Source organism: Numida meleagris, chromosome 4 (assembly GCF_002078875.1).
Source record: "Numida meleagris isolate 19003 breed g44 Domestic line chromosome 4, NumMel1.0, whole genome shotgun sequence".
Taxonomy (NCBI): Eukaryota; Metazoa; Chordata; class Aves; order Galliformes; family Numididae; genus Numida; species Numida meleagris.
The window spans coordinates 35125837-35146183 of NC_034412.1; the positions used below are offsets into that span (position 1 = coordinate 35125837).

The 20347-nt window shown below is 40.8% G+C and overlaps 1 protein-coding gene across 8 annotated transcripts in view; it reads left to right on the forward strand.

Moving 5' to 3' along the window:
• IL15 (interleukin 15) overlaps positions 1119-20347 on the forward strand; it is a 64065-nt gene continuing 44836 nt past the window's right edge. The window contains exons 1-3 of one of the 8 annotated variants that reach the window (XM_021395684.1): positions 15169-15243; positions 15459-15620; positions 16709-17189. The gene's annotated coding sequence lies outside the window, so the exon portion shown is untranslated. Of the gene's footprint in view, positions 1359-15157; positions 15300-15458; positions 15621-16708; positions 17190-20347 lie in introns of those variants that run through there. The other 7 variants (XM_021395690.1, XM_021395683.1, XM_021395688.1 and 4 more) reach the window with 7 other exon arrangements.

Sequence of the window (20347 nt, forward strand, 5' to 3'; positions counted from 1 at the left end):
CTCTATTAAATCCTTGCTCCACTTTCTTTTGTAAAGCCAGAACTTTAAGCTTCGTCCATGCTCAGTTATGTGGACGGAATGAAACTGTTAAAATATCAACAAATTGTCCATACTGAACTCCGAAACAGACTGCACCTTGCAAGATAAGAATTACTTCGGCAGTTCCCAGGATGACATCACATCAAAAAGTGAAAAGCTGTGTTTGACATACACATTTTTAAACTTCTAATCCCCTGGAAGGAAAAGGTATATCTTTACTCTTCGAATGCTATTGAAGTGAAATGAACTAAAGTAGTTTAATTCCCAAATGGGAGACAATGTATCACAGGCATTTGAAACTTTTTGCTTATGCATATTGCTTTAATTGCTTTGCCTTATTTTCCTGAATCTCTCTGCTCTTACATGGGTTAACATCAATGTTTTTATGACATGTTCAGACTTAAGTAAAACACTTCTTGGTTGTTGACGGAAATGCAATGTGATAAAATAAAAAAACCAAAACCCACATTATACTACTATGTCGAATGCCCTAAAGGAATCTTCCTAAAACCGAGAGCAAAAGCAGAACTTGTAATTCAGGCAAGTATGTTTCCTGACTGAGCCTTGATGCTCCTCAAAGCCAGTGGGAAAAAGCCCTGCTTGTTTCAACAACCTGGAAATCAAATACTTCTCATCTTTACCTCAGAGTAAAGGATCATCTTAGTCATGCTATTGACAGTAACAATATAAGGTTTTTTGGAAGTAGTCAATCCTTTTTCTGTTTTGCTGTATGTTGCTTTATTTGTCTGAAAAAGGTTGACCTCTGTACAGTTCAGAAAATACATGCACACACTGTTTTAAGCTACAGCAGTAGCAAAGATTCAGACCAGCTAGCTTTCTGTCAGACAAGGCATGTTTCAGCAAATTTAGGGCTACATGGGTTTAGCGTGTTTCAGTAAATTGAGGGCTACGTGGGTTTATAAGCATTAAGTCATACTTTCACAGGCACAGACTAGCCCTGTTCTTCAAACGCGAGGTTCAGCGACTAAACGCGACGTACAGGGCAGTCTTCGACCAGTTCCTTTACGCGGGGAACCCCGAGCTAACAGAGCGGCCCCGCAGCTCTCGTGAGAGCTGCTGACGTGGCGTGGGCGTTGCCAGGGCAACGTCTCTGCAGCCACGCCCCTTGCCTTAGAAAAAGCCTCTGGGAGCGTAGGGACGGAGTAGGAGTTGGTGGGACGCGGAGGAGTTCCTGGGACGGAGTAGGGGGAGTTGGTGTGTGCGTATCACGAAGGCCGTTCGAACGCGGTGAAACAGTAAGCCGCTCGTTTGTGTGACTACACAGTGAGGAGGCCTCTTATCTCACTGAGCAGCAAGTGGTAGGTGTAGATGCACCTGGTAATGGGCTGGTAACACGGTTAGGGCGGAGCCAGCGCTATCGGCAACAGGGAGGACCAGACCAGTTACACCTCATTAAGGTTGCCCTAGACTGTGCTAGTGTCAGGTGGTTTGCTGTGGCTGCCTCCCGGCAGAAGGCTATTTCCAGGAAAAATGTGGGGACCCAGACTGAGGTCCCATGCACACATGAAAAGAAAGCCGCTACCAAGAAAAAATGAGGAGACCCAGACGGAGGTCCCACAACAACATGCTAATGCTCAGGTTTTTGGCTGCAGTGAGTGCTTGAGCCTGGCCCTTGCAGTGCAGGGCGATGGAGACAGCACTTGTTAGTGTTAGCACAGTTAGATCTGACCAGCTAAATGATTTACTTAGCCTGGTGGCTGACCTGAAGGAGGAAGTGGAGAGGCTGAGGAGTATTAGGGAGTGTGAGCAGGAGATTGATTGGTGGTGCCAGTCCCTACCGTCCCTGAGATCTAGGCAGCCAGCTGTGGCCCTACATGGAGCATGTCACCCCCTACCGTCTTGCAAATGGGTAACAGGGGGGAACCAGCAGGCAGACAGTGTTCCTGCTGCAGTGATCCCCCTGTCCTCTCTCCATCTAACAACGGTGATGAACTGGGGGGCAGGGGGCAATGGCAAAAGGTCCCTGCTCGGCGGTGCAGGTGCACTCGCCCAGCGATTCCCCTCCCTCCTCAGCTGCCTCTGCAGAACAGGTACAGTGCTCTGTGGGGACTGCTGGACAGTGGTGGAGATGATGGTTCTTCCCACTTGGAGGTGTCTCCAAAGCCTAGCAGGATTACCCCTAACATTAAAACATCCTCAGCAAAGAACAAAAGACGGATCATTGTTGTTGGTGACTCAGTGCAGAAGGGAGCAGAAGGCCCAATATGTAGACCTGACCCTCTACACAGGGAGGTCTGCTGCCTCCTGGGAGCCTGGGTTAAAGATGTAAGGAATAAACTTCCTTCCGTAGTACGGCCCTCAGATTATTATCCTCTGTTGTTGTTTCAGGTAGGCAGTGATGAAATAGGAAGAACTTCCCTTAGAACTATGAAAAAGGACTTCAGAGCCTTAGGGCGTCTGCTCAAGGGTTTGGGAGCACAAGTTGTGTTCTCCTCTATCCCTCCAGTTATAGGGAAACATGATGGGTCAACAGATTAATATCTGGCTCTGAGCCTGGTGTGCCCAGCAGGGGTTCGGGTTTTTCAGCCTCGGCTCGATATACACAAGACTGGGGCTGCTGGCAACTGATAGGAATAGCTTATCCCATCAGTGGAAAGGGGTTTTACAATGGGAATTGGGAAGGTTCATTGATAGGGCTTTAAACTAGGCATGAAGGGGGGTGGGGGGGGGAACCAGGGTCACTAGTAAGGAACCTGTATGTAATGAGCCAGTGCTTGTGGGAGGGGGTTGTGCTAGTAAGATCCCACAGTCTTGTGGGGTGAAGGAGGAAGACGGCACACCTTTTTGTAGGAAGAACACAAGGGATGATGTGAGGTTGGTGGCTATGAAAACACGTGAGCATGGTCAAGAGGGTATTAGGGCTTCTCCCACTCATAAGGTGGCCCAGCTCAGGTGCATCTACACCAATGCACGCAGCATGGGTAACAAACAAGGAGGAGCTAAAGGCCATTGTGCGGTCAGAAAACTATGATATAGTCGCCATCACGTAAACATGGTGGAATGACACACACAGCTGCAGTGCTGTGATTGATGGCTACTGACTTTTCAAAAGAGATAGGCAAGACAGGAAAGGTGGTGATGTAGCCCTCTATGTTAAGAAAGAATACAAATGTATGGAAATTGATGGTTATGATAGGGTTGAGAGCTTATGGGTTAGAATAAAAGCGAAGGCCAATAAGACTGACATAATCGTGGGTGTCTGCTACAGGCCACCCAACCAGGATGGAGAGGTGGATAAGGTACTTCATAGACAGTTGGGTGAGGTCTCAAGGTCTCTACCCCTTGTTCTCGTGGGGGACTTCAACTTCCCAGACATCTGCTGGAATTATAATACAGCAGAAATGGAACAGTCCCAAAGGTTCCTAGAGTGTGTGGGAGACAACTTCCTAACACAGCTGGTGAAGGAGCCAACAAGGGGAAGCAAAATCGTGGACCTGCTGTTTGTTAACAGAGAAGGTCTTGTGGGGGATGTAAAGGTTGGAGGCCGTCTGGAGCAAAGTGATCATGAAATAATAGACTTCTCAATCTTTGTTGAACCTCAGAGGGGAGTCAGCAAAACTGGAACCTTGGACTTCCAGAGGGCAGACTTTGGCCTCTTTTGGAGCATGGTTGAGAGTCCCTTGGGAGGCAGTTCTAGAGGGCATGGGAGCCCAGGATGGCTGGGAATACTTTAAGGAAGTTATTTTAAAGGTGTAGGAGCTGACCATGCCCAAGTCACGGAAGACGAGCCGTTGGGGTAGAAGACTGGTCTGGCTGAACAGAGACCTTAAAATGGAACTCAGGAAAAAAAGAGAAGTTTATGGTCTTTGGAAGAGGGGGCATGCAACTTATGAGGATTACAAGTACATAGTGAAGCTGTGCAGGGAGAAAATTAGAAAAGCCAAAGCCCATCTAGAACTGAACTTGGCCACTAAGGTGAAGAACAACAATAAATATTTCTATAAATACGTCAACAGTAAAAGGAGGGCTAGGGAGAATCTTGATCCCTTGTTGGACGCTGAGGGCAACACGGTGACCAAGGATCAGGATAAGGCTGAGGTACTTAGTGCCTTCTTCGCCTCAGTCTTTAATAGTAAGACTAGTTGCGCCCTGGGCACACAGCCCCTTGAGATGGCAGATGGGGATGGGGAACAGAATACACCATGCAGAATCCACGATGAGATGGTTTTGGACCTGCTCCGAAAGCTGGACGCTCACAAGTCCATGGGGCCAGACGGATTGCACCCTAGAGTGCTGAGGGATTTAGCAGATGTGGTTTCCAGGCCACTCTCCATCATCTTTCGACAGTCCTGGCTAACAGGGAATGTCCCGGTTGACTGGAGGCTAGCAAATGTGACTCCCTTCTTCAAGAAGCACTGGAAAGATGATCCTCATAGCTATAGACCTGTCAGTCTCATCTTGGTGCCAGGGAAGTTGGGGAATGGATAATCTCAGGAGACATCATGGATCAGTTAAAGGTCAACCAGGGGATCAGGCCCAGTCAGCATGGGTTTATGAATGGTAGATCCTGTTTGACAAACCTGATTTCATTCTATGACAAGGTGATCCGCTTAGTGGATGAAGGTAAGGCTGTCTATGTGGTCTACCTGGACTTCAGTAAGGCCTTTGACACTGTCCCCCACAGCATCCTTGTGGAGAAGCTGGCTGCCCATGGTTTGGATGGGCACACACTCTGCTGGGTGAAACACTGGCTGGATGGCCGGGCCCAGAGAGTTGTGGTCAATGGAGTTAAATCCAACTGGTGGCCAGTCATGAGCGGTGTCCCCCAGGGCTCGGTGCTGGGGCCTCTTCTATTCAACATCTTTATCAATGATCTTGATGAGGGGATTGAGTGCACCCTCAGTAGGTTTGCAGCTGACACCAAGTTGGGAGGGCATGTTGATCTTCCAGAGGGTAGAAAGGTACTACAGAGGGACCTGGATAGACTGCATCGAAGGCCAAGGCAAACCATATGAGTTTCAACTGGGGCAAGTGTCGGGTCCTGCACTTTGGTCACAACAACCCCAGGCAACCCTACAGGCTCAGGGAGGAGTGGCTGGAAAGCTGCCTGATGGAAAGGGACCTTGGTGTGCTGATGGACAGTCAGATGAATATGAGCCAGCAGTGTACCCAGGTGGCCAAGAAGGCCAGTGGCATCCTGGCTTGTATCAGGAATGGTGTGGTGAGCAGGACTAGGGAAGTCATCCTGCCCCTGTACTTGGCATTGGTGAGGCCCCACCTCAAGTACGTGTTCAGTTTTGGGCTCCTCAGTACAGAAAGGACATGGAGGTGCTGGAGCAGGTCCAAAGAAGGGCAACAAGGCTTGTGAAGGGCTCGGAGAATATACCCTACGAAGAGAAACTATAGGAACTGGGGCTATTTATTCTGGGGAAGAGGAGGCTGAGGGGAGGCCTTATTGCTCTCTTCAAACACCTGAAAGGTGATTGCAGTGAGAGCAGGGTTGGTCTCTTCTCAGTGGTGACAGGTGACAGGACAGGGGGAAATGGCCTCAAGTTGCTCCAGGGGAGGTTTAGGTTGGATATCAGGAAAAACTTCTTTACAGAAAGGGTTGTGAAGCACTGGAACAGGCTCCCCAGGGAGGTGGTTGAGTCGCCACCCCTGAATGTGTTTTAAAACCGTTTGGATGTGGTGCTCAGGGACATGATTTAGTGGTGGGTTGTTAGAGTTAGTATGGTTAGGTTGCGGTTGGACTTGATGATCTTGGAGGTCCTTTCCAACCTGAGCAATTCTATGATTCTATGTTAATGGTGGTGACTATGTTGAAAAATAGTGTTTTGTAGCTGAGAATTTGCTCTATCAAATAGTATTATTGGGATCTTTGTATCTGTTGGAGTTGCCATGTAAATAAATAGGAGGCATTACTTTTGGCAGAACTTATATGTCTGTTCACTGTATCTGTCCAAGAGACTTTAAGATACTGTTACTGAACTGAAGCTTGTCTAAAAACTTACAAACATGAAATTGCTGATCTGCTCTCAGCATTTACCTTTTTTTCAATTTTGAGATAAATAATCAGTTTCTATTTCCTTTCAACACGTCCTTTTGACCTCTCTTCCATTCTGAAATAATGCTTGTATATTTTACTAGAATGGCCTATTATTTCACACTGTCCCGCTGTGAACAGAGTCAAAGGTTTTAGAAAACCAATTAAGTTGGTTGTAGTTTTTACAACACAAATCTTTTTAAAGCCTTAAAGATATCATCTGCATATCTGCTAACTCACCCCGCTAATCTGACACAAAGAATCATCAATTTTTTCAAGTCAATGTTTTCTTCTGTCCTTGTAATTCCTAGATATGAAGATCTTCCATAAATCCTCCTCAAGAAATCCATGTTAATAGTTTCACCCACAGAATCATTATTTCCAGTACTGACGTTCACACTTTAAAATATGTTTATGTTTCTGCATGACAGCAATGCAAAAGTGAACTTTTAAAAATGAAAACTCATCTTAGGAAACCGACCCTTTCCTATAAATATCTATTCAATACATGCCAATTGGCAAGCTGATGTTTATTTGCTATAAACATGAGCTACTATAACAACAGAGAAGAAAGCCACATAATATTTTGCATTGTGTAGAGATGTAGTTACTCTGGAAGTAGAAATTTTAAAATCATCTGTACTGGAAGACAATGATCATGTAGTAGCAAAACTGCAGGAGATAGAAATTTATACTAGCTATTTCCTTAGCTGACATCTGGATCATTGAAGTCATAGAAGAAAACTTAAAAAGTTTAAGAAGCACGCTCTTATGAGCACTAAAAGTGCAGAGAACTGATAGTGAACAAATAGGAACTATGAACCATGCATGACCCCTATTTAAGACCCGATGTGAATCACTTGACAGCTTGCAGCTTTTTCCTGCCTGAGACATCTCTGAAGGACATAAGGGTAGCATTGGGAAGAGTCCCAGCACCCTTGCTCTGCTCTCATTCTCTCCCCAGATGCTTCTGGCCAGTGCAAAGTAGGCAGATTGAATTCTGGTCTTTGGGTTTGACTGAATGTAAGATTTCATTTTCCTTCCCTTTGAGAAACTCTGACTGAAGTGTTAGAGTCCAAGCTGGCAGAAAAATGGGTACAGAATGCCTATCTTCAAAATAACAGTCCAGACAGATAACCTTCCATTCTTGAAAAATTACCAGAAGAAACAATCAGAGAAAATGGGAAAGCACTGACTGAGAAGCCAACACGTTTTGATATGGACCAATTATGCCAAATTATCCTTCCTTTTGTGACAGTTTAATGAGTCTAAATGCTAGAGGAGAAGCTGTAGCTGTTATGTTGTCCTGACTTTAGTAAGGTATTTGACACACTGTCATATGAAATTAATATAAGCACGTAAGGAATTTGCCAGTGTGAATGGGCATAGCTAGTTGGAAGGACTCAGGAGTGCTTCTCACAGAAGAACTAATGTAATATAAAGAAAGGAAAACAGATGAGTTACCCAGTATTATTCAAGCACTTTCTCTCATGATGCAGCAATCAAATGAAAGCTGTGCTGACAAAATCTCAGACAGTACTAAATGAAAGGAATGAACCATTTTGAGAAGGAGGAGCAGGCTGCAAAATAACAATGAAAAACGGAAGTGTCCCAAAATACAAGATGAAAAGGGTGAGTGGAAAAAATGCTTAGTCAGGTGCTCAAATAATGCACAGAGATAACCAGCTATGGCCCACCTCTGGAGAGGGCAGTCAGTCGCGATCAACCATGTGGTGACAGAAGCATGCAAATGAGAAAAACGGGACCAGGAGTAGTCTACAGACAACACTGGAAGAAGAGCTGCTGCTCAGCCAGAGGTTAGAGAGGAGTCAACAAATGACAAACACCACCAGGAGATTCTGAACAGCTCTTAAATATAGAATAGGCATAAAAATACTCAATCTTTCAACTAACTCAGCGTCACTAGGTCAGAATGTGTATTTCAAACACATCTCCCTCTCTGTCTACTCATTCTTGCAGGAAGGAACATCACCTCTGGGCCTGAGTTGGAGCAAAAACTGTTCACTTTTCTCTGTTCCTCTAGAACCTCTGCTCACTTCTAAGACCTGATTCTCCATTAGATGTTTTCTCTTTCTGCTGTTTTCCTGTGTTTGCCACAGGATCCTACCTCTGTTGTGCAGCTCTCTTGTGTGCTATATTCTGCTACATCTATGAAGTTCTCAGTACACAGGAGGTTTTGTAGAGCTCTTCATTAAAGATCTGTAAGGTGTGGCTTAGGCACCCATGATCATGCCTTTGGTTGGAAGGAAAGACTAAACAATGTTACAAAACCATATCACAAAATCTTTACATTTCAATTTTTGATCAGTTTTAACAAAGAGGAAGATGATAACACTGAAACTGTTTTATACATACAGTGGAATAACACTCTATCCACATCAGAAAGATCAGATGCATTTTTAAGGGGAATATTAAGAGAAGATGTAATCAAAGATGAAAAAAATCATTTATCTAAATCAGAAGAGGTAATCTCCTCGTTCTTAAAAAAAGTGGGAAAAAGAGCAAGTAAATGATTATGTTCTTGGTAAAAGCACTGATCCTAATACTTTTAGACAGAGACAACTTGAATGTATACTGTTATCTCATGAATTACTTGGCACGGGAAGCTGCCTGCTCTTGATAGAAGTTTATGGTGAGTGAAGTTGCCTCCTTATGGTAGCAAGTGCTCTTCAAAAGGGTCAACATGATCATGAAACCTAAATTTTGCACTGATAGAGAAAAGGACAGGTGGAGGCTAGTGCTATAAGAGCTGGGCTTCCTATTTCATGTGAGCATGTCTTTGGCTATTACCAGAAAGCAAACATATAAATAAACAAACAAACAGAGATCACAGCATGAACAAGCATGGGAACTCAGCTGTTCTTCTCAGATGAGGAATTACTTATTTTTAAAGGATCATGTGAATTGCATTTACATTTCCAGTACTTTTCAACCCTTAAGTTATACTTCCTGTCCTTCAGCAACCACGCAGTAGCCATTTACATCCACTAGTCTGCCTTGAGAAGTTCACAAGTTTCATAGATTCACTCCGCTTCTGAGAAATGTACAAATTAGAAAAAAAACCACATAATTTTAAGCTAAACCTTCTGTTTTGGCTATCGAGCACAAAGGATTTTATTAAATACTGGTCAGTGCAGTTACAGTTCATTTGGGTGACCAGTGAAAAGGCATTCAAGACCTTGTGGTTTAGGGTACTATGAACTTGCACCATCAACTTCATATCGCTTTTTCATATATTCAGTGCAAGGGCTTAGCCCTTCCCTTTGCCAAAGGCTAAATGGATCTCTTGCTGCTCCAGAGTGCCAAAAGAAAACCATGTTTATCAGTATCTTAGGTCTAAACCTTCTATTGATATGTGTATTGGAATAGATTAAAATTGATTTGTTACATTCACCCAGAGATGAAACAAGTAAAACACATAATTATATGTACTAGCTGTATGTAGTATAAATCTCAGTAATCACGGAATCTCCACTGATATAAGTATATGGAAGGGTTTGCAAGCAAGTGTAACATCAGCAGGAATCCAGTTCAATCCCTCCCCTTAAGCTTCACAACATACAACTTAAAAACAGGAAACTAGTTACAGTGGGAGCTGCAGAAAAGTAGATGCTCTTTGGTAAACCACTTAAGTGTTTGGTTTTTTGTTTGTTTGTATTTAACCAAACAAAGAGTTACTTCACAAGGAATTCTCTGGTAAAACAATCTAGACATTCATAAAATGACAAGAAATGTCACAATTCTGCATCTCTAAGATTTTTGATAGATTTTATCAGCCTTTCCAATGTGACATCACTGTTCTTCTTACATATACCTACACTGACTACTTTTACCTGCCTTGACAGTTTATTACCTAGTATCTTCATCATATAGTACTTACAGACTAGCACAAGCATTATTCCTGAATTTAACTTTGATTTGTTCATTAAATGCATTCATGCATTCTAATAGCCACGTATCAATACTTGCATTTTCAATTGCAAAACCTTCTATAGTCTCATTAATTCCCTTCCATCGTGATAAAGCCTTGACTCTTTTGCAGTGAAAAACTTTATTTATTATACTGATAAAGATGTGCTCATTCAGTGTATATTTATGAATTTTATTTAAATTTTGGATATTTCTGGATGCTACTGTTCGGTTGTATTTGACAAAGTGTGTAGGTACACCAGTGGAGGAAAACTTAACAATTCTCATAATATTTTTTTTACAGGTTCTATTTTTCCCTACATTTTCATCTCTGCAGAGAGTACCATAATCTGTTGAGCTACTTTCATCTTTTATTTTAGTGCACAGAAACTTTGATCCAGCCATATGGACAAGTTTTTGGCTTATTGTCAGTTTCTCCAGATCAAAAACAGATCAGAGATAGGGAACTTACTGAAATTTTCACACAGTTAAGTCACTTTGCATGGCTCATACCCCAGGGACCTTTCTGTTTCCTGCACGATGGCCATGCCCTGGCCATGGGTCCAAGCTGGACAAAGAGTTCAGTGGCCCTATCCCAGAAATGTTGTCCATAAATATCTTACCTGTTTTCAAGATGCTTGAAGTACACACGGATTAATCGGGGAAACACAGATTGGAAAATCCCTGCACATTTGTTTTTATATGCCCTTCTATGATTTCCTATAATGAAATTCAGTAACTTTGGCTAGACAGGAGAGTGAGAAGGAGAGGTTAAAAAATGGAGAATTTCTGCTCTTATGCATATTGAACATTTCTTTGTCCCTTGCAGTGCCAGTGAAAGCAATGGCATGCCATTCAGATGAAGCTGTTTCTTCTGAATAACAGATGCTCTGGGAAAATGTAAGAAATAACATACAGGAAAAATGGCCGACCTGAGGACAATAAGCTATAAAAAAGCCCCAACAAAACAACAACCAGGATTAAGATTGATACAGCCAAGCAAATTGTTTAGCCAAACTGCTCTGAGGAAGAGAATTCCCCCACATCATTCACAAATCATCTAAGTGTTTCAGCTTCTTTCTCATGTAACATTTGATTCTTCAATTCACTGTTCTGGAATTTCTGATGAGAAACACTTATAAAAGGCTTGTCTAGTAAAAAGTCTCAGTTTTGACTGACACCTGTCTTGATTGTTGTACTTTAAACTTAAGAATGACATGCTTTCAAGGGGACACTGAGATAGGGATTCTGCCTGGAGGCATATCCAGTGTAGTCAAAAATATTTAAATCCAAAAAAGGCTTCTACAAGCTCTGTTACTTGGCTCATTTAGGAAGCGCCACATTCAGGACATTTCCCAAGGTGCTGCATGGGGTTCCAGCTACTTAGATCAGAAGGTTCCCAATAATCTAAAGTCAGGTGGCACAGCATGTCACTTCAAAAATGCATTTAAGTAGAGAGTTTTTCCTGTGCTACCCAGCTGGGAGCTTACATAAGGAGTAGGTTCCCTGACAGTTTTTTGGGTTTGGCCTGCAGGTTTCTACATCAGTGGCCAGCAGGACTTGGGAAGTTACCACCCTCTGCACTCAGCACTGGTGAGGCCACACCTCAAGTACTGTGTTCAGGTTTGAGCCCCTCACTACGAGAAAGACATCGAGGTTCTGGAGTGTGCCCAGAGAAAGGCAACAGAGCTGTGAAGGGTCTGGAGCGTAAGTCTTATAGGGAGCAATGGAGGAAACTGGGATTGTTCAGTCTGGAGAAGGGGAGGCTCAGGGGAGACCATATCACTCTTTACAACTGCCTGAAAGGAGGATGTGGTGTGGTCGGAGTCCGCTTCTATTTTCTCAGAAAGAGTGGTAAGGCACTGGAACAGGCTGCCCAGTGAAGTAGTGAAGTCACCATCCCTGGCAGTGTTCAGGAGACGTGTAATATGTGGCTCTTAGGGATGTGGTTTGGTGGGCATGGTGTCCAACCTTAATGATTCTATGGTTGATTCTATGACCACAGAGGTAGTGTGTGCTGGGAGATTTTGTGGTCTGTTCCAGGCTGATAAAGGAGAAATAACACAAGTGTAACTTCAGAGAACTGTTACAGTGATGTGCCTTTTGGGATGCTAGCCAAAGTATATTTATACACATACTTTATTCTGTAGGATTTTTTGTATTTATAATTAAATTTATGGAACAACTCAATACTGGAAAACTTTTAGGCTACAATATTGCAAATACACTGTCGAAATAGAATAGTGTTTGTTCTCAGGGCATTAAACATAACACTTAAAATCAAAGGTTCCTCACATGAATCCAAGCAGGAACTGAAGATTACTGTGCACTTTTCTGTGATAGCTTTTTTCACAGATTCAGAAACATATTCCTACTAATTTTAAACCTTAAATGCCTTTCCCTTTGTTTTGGTTTTGCAAACTTAGCAATTGATATGATTTTGCTTGGAAACACTATCCCTTTAAATAGGAATAGCTCGTAGTTAGTGGCAATAACTCATAAATTATAACTTGCCAGAAATACTATGCAAACTTCTGAAAGGCAGAATATTAATGTCTCTCCACATGTGCCTAGAAATTAAATAGCATTTGTGAGATGAAAGAAGTTTTTAATAACTAATATGAAGAGTCTATAATTTAGGACACATTATAATGTAATATGAAAAAAGAGACAGACTATCTGAAGTGCTTTACCAACCATGAAGCAGAAATACCTAGGTTTTCAAGAAGGCACACATACATACCTAGTCATTTGTTTAGTATATTACATGTTCTGTTACAGCAATTACTCTGCCACAAAAGCGTTTCAGACTTGCATATTGGTTTATGTGCTGGTATGGAACTGATGCAGGATAGATTATAATTTACAGAAATGGACACTCCTTACACATACTTAGAATGAATCATAGAATGGTTTGAGTTGGAAGGGACTACTCTGCCCTCTATTTTTCAGGGGTAGGGAACTTTGCTGCTGTCACTACAAACAAAACTCACCTTAGCTCAAATGCCCCAGCTCTTAGCATACTGTGATGATGAATGCCAGTGAGATGACTAGGATGTGACTCCCCTGAAGCTGAGTGCTTTTTCCTCCCGAGTTACATCCACTGGCTGCCACAGTGGAAGTAGGAGGAGATAAAGTTGTCCCTGTTTATCAGATATACATATCCACTCTTTCACCTAAGGGAAGAAAACAATAGTACTTTCAATCTCCTATGCAGTAATTCATAAGACTGATAACTGAGAGTGTAGTAGTTCAACTCTGCAGAATAAAATCAAGCATAGCAGGAGGACACACTATTTAAACTGCAGATACTGTCCTCTGCACCCACACATACATTTGGTTGTAAGGAATTTTGGAATTCAATTTATGAAAATCATTGTAATTATCAAAGTATAATGTCTTATCGGCTCATATTTCTTGTCAGAATGGTTCAATTTCAAGATTGGTTTTTGAAAAGAGTCAATACTGAGATAGTATGTGAGAAAAAAATGGTGCAGTCTCGTCTTTAAGCATTTGGAAATTTAACAACAAAAGCTGGGATTGAGATGAGCCAGTTCCTCCACAAGAGCTGCAATTTTTTTTCAAGACTACCTCCAGAAAATTCAGCATTTTTGTTATCACCCACAGAAGAGTCTTCCTTTCTTCCTACTTCTTCACTTTAGCTCCTGTAGCAATACTTTGGGCTCCTTTTTTTTTCTACTCTAGTGTACAGCAGCAGAACTAACACCAATTTCATGCAAATTCATTTCATGAGACTACAGGCAAACTCTTAAGAGTAGAACTAAACAAAACCTGCAGTTTTGTTCACCTGTTGTGAAACTGCACAAAAAGTTTGGGGGATATTTCTTCAAATCAAGAAGGTCATGTTTGAATTTTCAGTTATTCCATTTTATTTCCAAAATTATATTCATATGTCTGTTTTCACTTTACAGTTTACATAATGTAAGTTATTCACAATCTTTGTCACTGCACTTATAATAGCAAATCACAATTTAGTAGCTTTTGATAAGAGTAATGACCAATATCTTGTCAAATAGTCTGTGTCCACTATAAATGAAACTTGCATAAATTAGAAGGGGATATTTTGCTTGTGAGAGAGCATAAGAATGAACACCTTGATACAGATACTAGCATTTAGATGACTATAAAACGTCCCTTGTGTATTTAGGAAGCACATTTTTGTGTAATTAAGAAAGAAAGAGAATGCAAAATTGAGGAAGTGCGGGTGGGATTGCCACCTTCTTGTAACATAATATATATTGACACTTGCATTATTTTTGTATATAACTACTGTAATATTTAGGAACAATCTTTATACTAATCTAGAAAGGTATTTATTTTAACCTCAGAAATGACAGTAAAACAGTTTTTAAAAAAAGAACAAAATGAGAGAGTAAAAAAAAACCTCAGAAAACTACTGCACATATTTTGTGGTGTTCAAGTGAAATTGTTTGGAAAGTGACTTAAAAAAAAGATAAAGTTGAATGAGTGATTTCTTTCCTTTTTGGATAGAATACCTAAAGCTTTGTTTGTTTTGTTTTGGCTATTTGCTTATACATTCCCCCTAGATAAGAAAATTCTCACAGATTATTGTTTAGCAAAGGTATCACACCATAAAGCAAAGAGAAAGGGAAAATAATCTGTTTTCTTTTAGTTTTTAAAAGTTACAAATAAGAAAGTATCTGAGATTCTGAGTTCAAATGCAGAAACACATGTATCTGTGAAATAATTTACTCTTATTCCTGAAAAAAACTGTAAATTGAAAGAAACTTGTCTTAGCACAAGTAAGTGCCTTTAGCCACATGACAGTTAATCATAGAATCATTGAACCATTGAGTTGGAAGGGATCTTTAAAGGTCATCTAGTCCAACTCCCCTGCAATGAACATGAACATCGACAGCTAGATCAGGTTGCCCAGAGCCTGGTCCAGACTGACCTTGAAAGTCTCCAGGGATGGGACATCCACCACATCTCTGGTCAAACTGTTCCAGTGCCTCACCACCCTCACTGTAAAAGACTTTCTACTTTTATCTAACCTAAATCTACCCTCTTTAAGCTTGAAACCATTTCCCCTTGTTCTATCACAACAGACCCTGCTAAAGAGTCTGTCTCCTCCTTTCCTGTATCTCCCCCTTAGATACTGAAAGGCTGGTATGATGTCACAGCAGAACCTTCTCTTCTCCTGGCTTAACAGCCTCAGCTTTCAGACTGTCTTTCTAGGAGAGGTACTCCTTGGATCATTTCTGTGGCACTCTTCTGGACACACTCCAGTAGGTCCCCATCTCTCCTGTACTGCGGACTCCATGTCTGATGAGTCATTAGATGAGTATGTTCCTTTGGTTTAAATATTCATCTAGGCTGGTGTTTTTTCCTGCAACACTGGCACATCCATTTTGTTTGCATTACTGCACTTTGTCTTAGCAAGAATTTCAGCCACGTTTTTACTTTTATTTTCGCTTTCTAATGTTGCCTTTTTTTCCAACAGCTGCCAGTGGGGGCAAATTTCACCTCCCATGCCTGCACATCAGTTTATAAAGTGATATTAACCCTCCATTTAACCCTCCATAGTGAGACAGTCTACAAGGACCACGATACAGTGATCACACCTACATGCTGTCATGTGAATGTCCCTAGAAAGCACGAATTTGTGAGTTCTGCTTTTTTGGCTTGGGTAACATTATTGTAAGTTTTTTCCAGGGTAGTGACTCTGAATCAGTTCCTGTACAGAAGTTAGTCAGTGTGGCTATATTTTATTTTCGTGCCTTCACTGCTGAAAGAATGCTGGGCCCAAGTATTGGACCAGAGGATATAATGTGCACTTGCTCTGAGAAGTGGCAACAAGCTGCTTCATGTAATGATTTTGCCATGCAGCCATCTAGAACTGCTCTCTGGAAACAGTTCTAGTCCCTGCTGCTTTATTTTATGATGGTTGTTCAAGATATAGAAGTCTCATTTGGGTCCTTTAATATATTTTCTGAGTCTGGCTGTAATAAAATGTTTGAACCCAAGAAACTAACTGGTATTTTTATAAATAAATGGCTTTATAAATAAATGGCTTTATAAATAGTGTTCCTGAAAAAAAAGTTATTTCACTGAGAAACAGGAAGGAAACACCTAACCCTAGAAGCCCATCTCTTCCTTGGTTAGGAGACAGGTCCATTGCTAAAACCTTCTCGTTGAACTGCAGAGTATTATTACCACCTCAGAGGGTGTGACATGCACAGAATTATAACCAGCACCCAGGGTATTGCAGAAGGAGACTGCACAGATAGGAAGCACTATTTTCACTCTTGCCTCCAGATTCCATGGCCTTTATGTATTTAAGTAATGATGCCTGGAAACCTTAGAGCACTCCTATGGCTACCAGGTCTCATCAAGACTATAGTGTAAGTTTAACTCACAGTAAGAAAGGGTTTTCATCATGAGAGGTCTATGCAGGACTGCAGGATTACAGCTGCTATGTTATCATAGGCACTAAACCCACGTTTATCCTAATGGCAAAAATCCACAATTTTTCTAGCTCAGTGCAATTCACAGAATATTTTTTCAGCAACTTTAGAAGGCTACTCTTCTGATGTCACTTGCGCCTAGTACACCCCTCTGCCCTGTCATCTCAAAGCAAGCTAGGTGCTGTCCCTTTCAGAGAAGCTCTTTTCTGTCTTGCCAGCCCTCTTCCATGGCCATGCTCTTCTTTCTTGATGTTGCCTCAAAAAGCAATTTCTTTCCCTCCTGCAGTGTCTGCTTCGAGAAGAGGAGGAATTACAGCAAAAAGCTGCAGCTTTCAAATTCAGCAAGTCTTTGGAGTTCTGGCTGGGAGAACAAACTTATGCTACAAAGAGGACTGTACAAGGGCACAAACTATGTGCTTCCCACCTTTTATGGAATAAGACGTAGCATGCATAACTGTTGTTACTTGAGACAGTAAGCAGCTGCTCTTCATACTTGCCTGCCTCCTAAATTGGAGATATACTCGACTCCTTGTTGTTTTTCTTTTTTTCACCAAGTTCAAGCATTGCTCAGAAATGGAGTTGGGAAATCTGCTCCCTGTGGTGAGAATAATTTCCACAGTGTATTATGTATAACCACAGTCCTAAACTATTATATAACAACTGAAAGTAAAACAGAATGGAGCAGGGGGTGGAGCACTGAGTGCTGTCACCAGTACAAACTTTATCCCAGTTTCCGTATCAACTTGCTACATAGATTTCCGAGGCTTGTAAGTATTTTACAAATTTTAACAACCTCTTGCTTTTTTCAAAATTTCTTTCTTGTACTGAACGGATGAGGGAATTCATACTGCTTAGCTTCAATTATTTAATTTTTTTTTAGTTGCCTTTTAAGACTGTTATAAATGTAAGAGATATACTTCAAGTGTTATATCTAACCACCTACCCGGTGCCTCTTTCACCATTTCTACCATAGGAAAGACATTAGAAAGAATGGAAAATTGGTGCTAGTCAGTGAAAATTTGTCATTGTTTTTTAACAAACTCACAAAGAAAAGAGAAGGAGGAAAAAAAAAGACACTTCTGTGAGACTAGTGAACATAGCAAAGAGAGATAAGGGACTGGGAGAAAAATTATTTACCAACTTAATGTATACTCCTGAAAGAACATTAAATGTATGTAAGGAACTGAAAATTGCATTCAAGTGGAATCCTACTGAAAATGGTGTTACAGAGATAGAGTAGCAGATAGCAGTATGCAAGGAAAGTATTGTCTGGTTAGTAAGCCAACTGAACAATTGCGTTCATGAATTTGCTGTCAAAATAACACTTTCTGCATAATGAAATCCAAAGGAAGGAGGAAAAGGATGTGTAGGGGAGGAACTTGTGAAGGACTGTATTTTTAAGACCTGCAAAAATTACCTCTGTAAAACCCAGAAATTCTCCTAACTGTGCATGTACACAATATTTATGATTTCTTCTATATACATCAGGTATATATGTGCTGCTTTCCTTTAAAACTGTGATATTGCAGGAGAAATTCTTGATTATCATTACTTCATTATGTTTTGCTGTAGTTTCCAGATAGACAATAGCACAGAAGTTCCTTTGCCCATTATGAATGTGTTCATTTCTGCTTACAGTTACTAATTTATTTGACATGTGCTTGACAAATGGAAAGATATCACTCAGTTATTTTCTCTTGGAAAGATATACAACAACAACATCGATCGACTTACTATAAAATGATCTTTGAACAAATGGAGGTATAGAATTCCTTCTTTTGGAGCCTACTGGACTATTCTGAACTCTAAGAATATAAAGAACTTTATAGCCTGTCACAATTACTTTAGCTTTGCAGATTCTAACAATAAAGGTCACCTTTGCCAACTCCTCAGAGTGTAACATTATCTATCCTTCTGCCTTTAAAATTGTTTGATTCTCTGGAGAAAACAGTATTATTGTCAATTCCATTCTAAGGTGTCCTAGACTTTGACTGAAAATAGAAAGGGATTGCAGGGAGCAGAGATACAGGCAGATGTGGAGCAATTGAGTAGTATGAATAATATGCTAGATTTGTTCTGAAGAATGAAAAATCCCATCTCACTTCAGCTTGCTATTACGTTCCTTTGCACGAACATCTTCCAGGCTGTGGCCAGTAGTATATTTAATACAAACTTTCTACTGTCAGGTGCACAGTTCTGACAAATTCAGTGAGCTCAGCTTTGTGCAGCCAGCACAGAAAGGAATGGAAATATGTGGGAATAATTTCTCTGTGTTCTTTCAAAATAATGTGCTTTATGATGTAAAATAGATCATTTCTGCAGGGAGAGGCTAGCACAGGGTATCACTTTCAGGAATCAGGAAAGGGCTTTCAGGAATCAATAAAAGACAGCAGCCCAACCTCAACTGTTGGAATAAATTTGTTAGTCTGCACATAAGTTCATTTTTTTATCTCAGTTGTTTTTCTACATTACAAGGTCTTGTTGCTACATCCTGTCATTCATCACTACACCATCAGCAAAAGCTAAAACCAAGGACAGTAAATACCCTTGCAGTCATGTTTTTATGTACACTTTTAAACTCATAATGAAGGATAGTGTTTTTAAAGATTAATTAAATTACATCAATATAATGCACTAAGAATTCTCAAAATATGCTGCCAATTCTCTAGAGTAAATCTATAGTGTTTTAGGCATAACAAGAACAACTCAATCATACCCACTCACTGTGTATGCATGCTAAAATATTTCTGCTTTTCAAGTGTATTGTTTATTTACTTTCTTTTCAGAGGGCAAAATTTGCAGCAACTTCACACACATAAATGCAAAAAGGGCGCAGAGCAATTGTTTTTACTCTAACATATTAGCTCTAAGCAGTTGTATGTCTTAGTTTGCCACAGAATCCCAAAATAGTGTATTTTAGTACATGGTAACAGTTTTTTGGCTGCTGTCTTAATAAAAACAAAATTTTATCTATGAGATCTTTTAGGACAAATTGGAATTATCTTTAGGAGCTGTTAAATTCTGAGTCTCCTAATCTCGATGAGGCAGATCTAGCTATTTTTCTATTACAATTTTATGATATATTACCTATAAAGATATCACGCATTAACAAAGTTGTTCAGTATCACTGTCATAGATGGATCATAACTAGTGATGATCTTTTCTGCACAGGCCATCATGACATGGTAAAACATACTGTGCCTGAAAATGGAAATTCAAGTTGTTATCACCAGTCTATAAATACTTCTTGGCTCTCAGTGTGAAGTTGTAGTGAGTTGTATACAACTGAGGTAGCAGGAAAAATGCCACTGCTTGGGATGGCAAGCTGCCTTTTGTGTTTGTCCATCACTAGCCTGCCTTTTAAATTACAGACATTTGTCTTTCCCTTAGTTTCTGAAGTTTGAAAATTGCTCAGAAATGGAGAGGGGAAGTCCCTACCATCTGTTATTTATTATCTGCTATTTATCACTCTGAGAAATGTACATGAAGCAACATCTTATTTTTTTATATGTAGTTCCCAATTTTTTTTATTCTTTATTTTCACACAGCCCAGATTTCCAGTTTCCATTCTACAGACTTTGCTAGAGCAGCAGTTAACTCTGGGAATAAATGTTGACATATTTGCAAACAAGCTGACACACTTCTCTCTGCGAGGGCCAAACTTGGGTAGAACGGACTGCTAATGGATCATGGGAATAATTGCTCAAAGATCTCTTTTAAGCAGGAGTTCAAAGGGATGGAATTATACAGCAAGTCCCTAGTACCTAAACACACAGATTATTCTTTCATAGACAAAGGGGCCTCTAATTCTACATAACTGATGCCAGAGCAAACTTACTTTCTCAGTGTTTCCTTGCTGAACAATGAACCTTAATTGATGCTCATTTCAAAGGCTCCTTAGTAGCGAAGGATCTTCTGCTCTTCT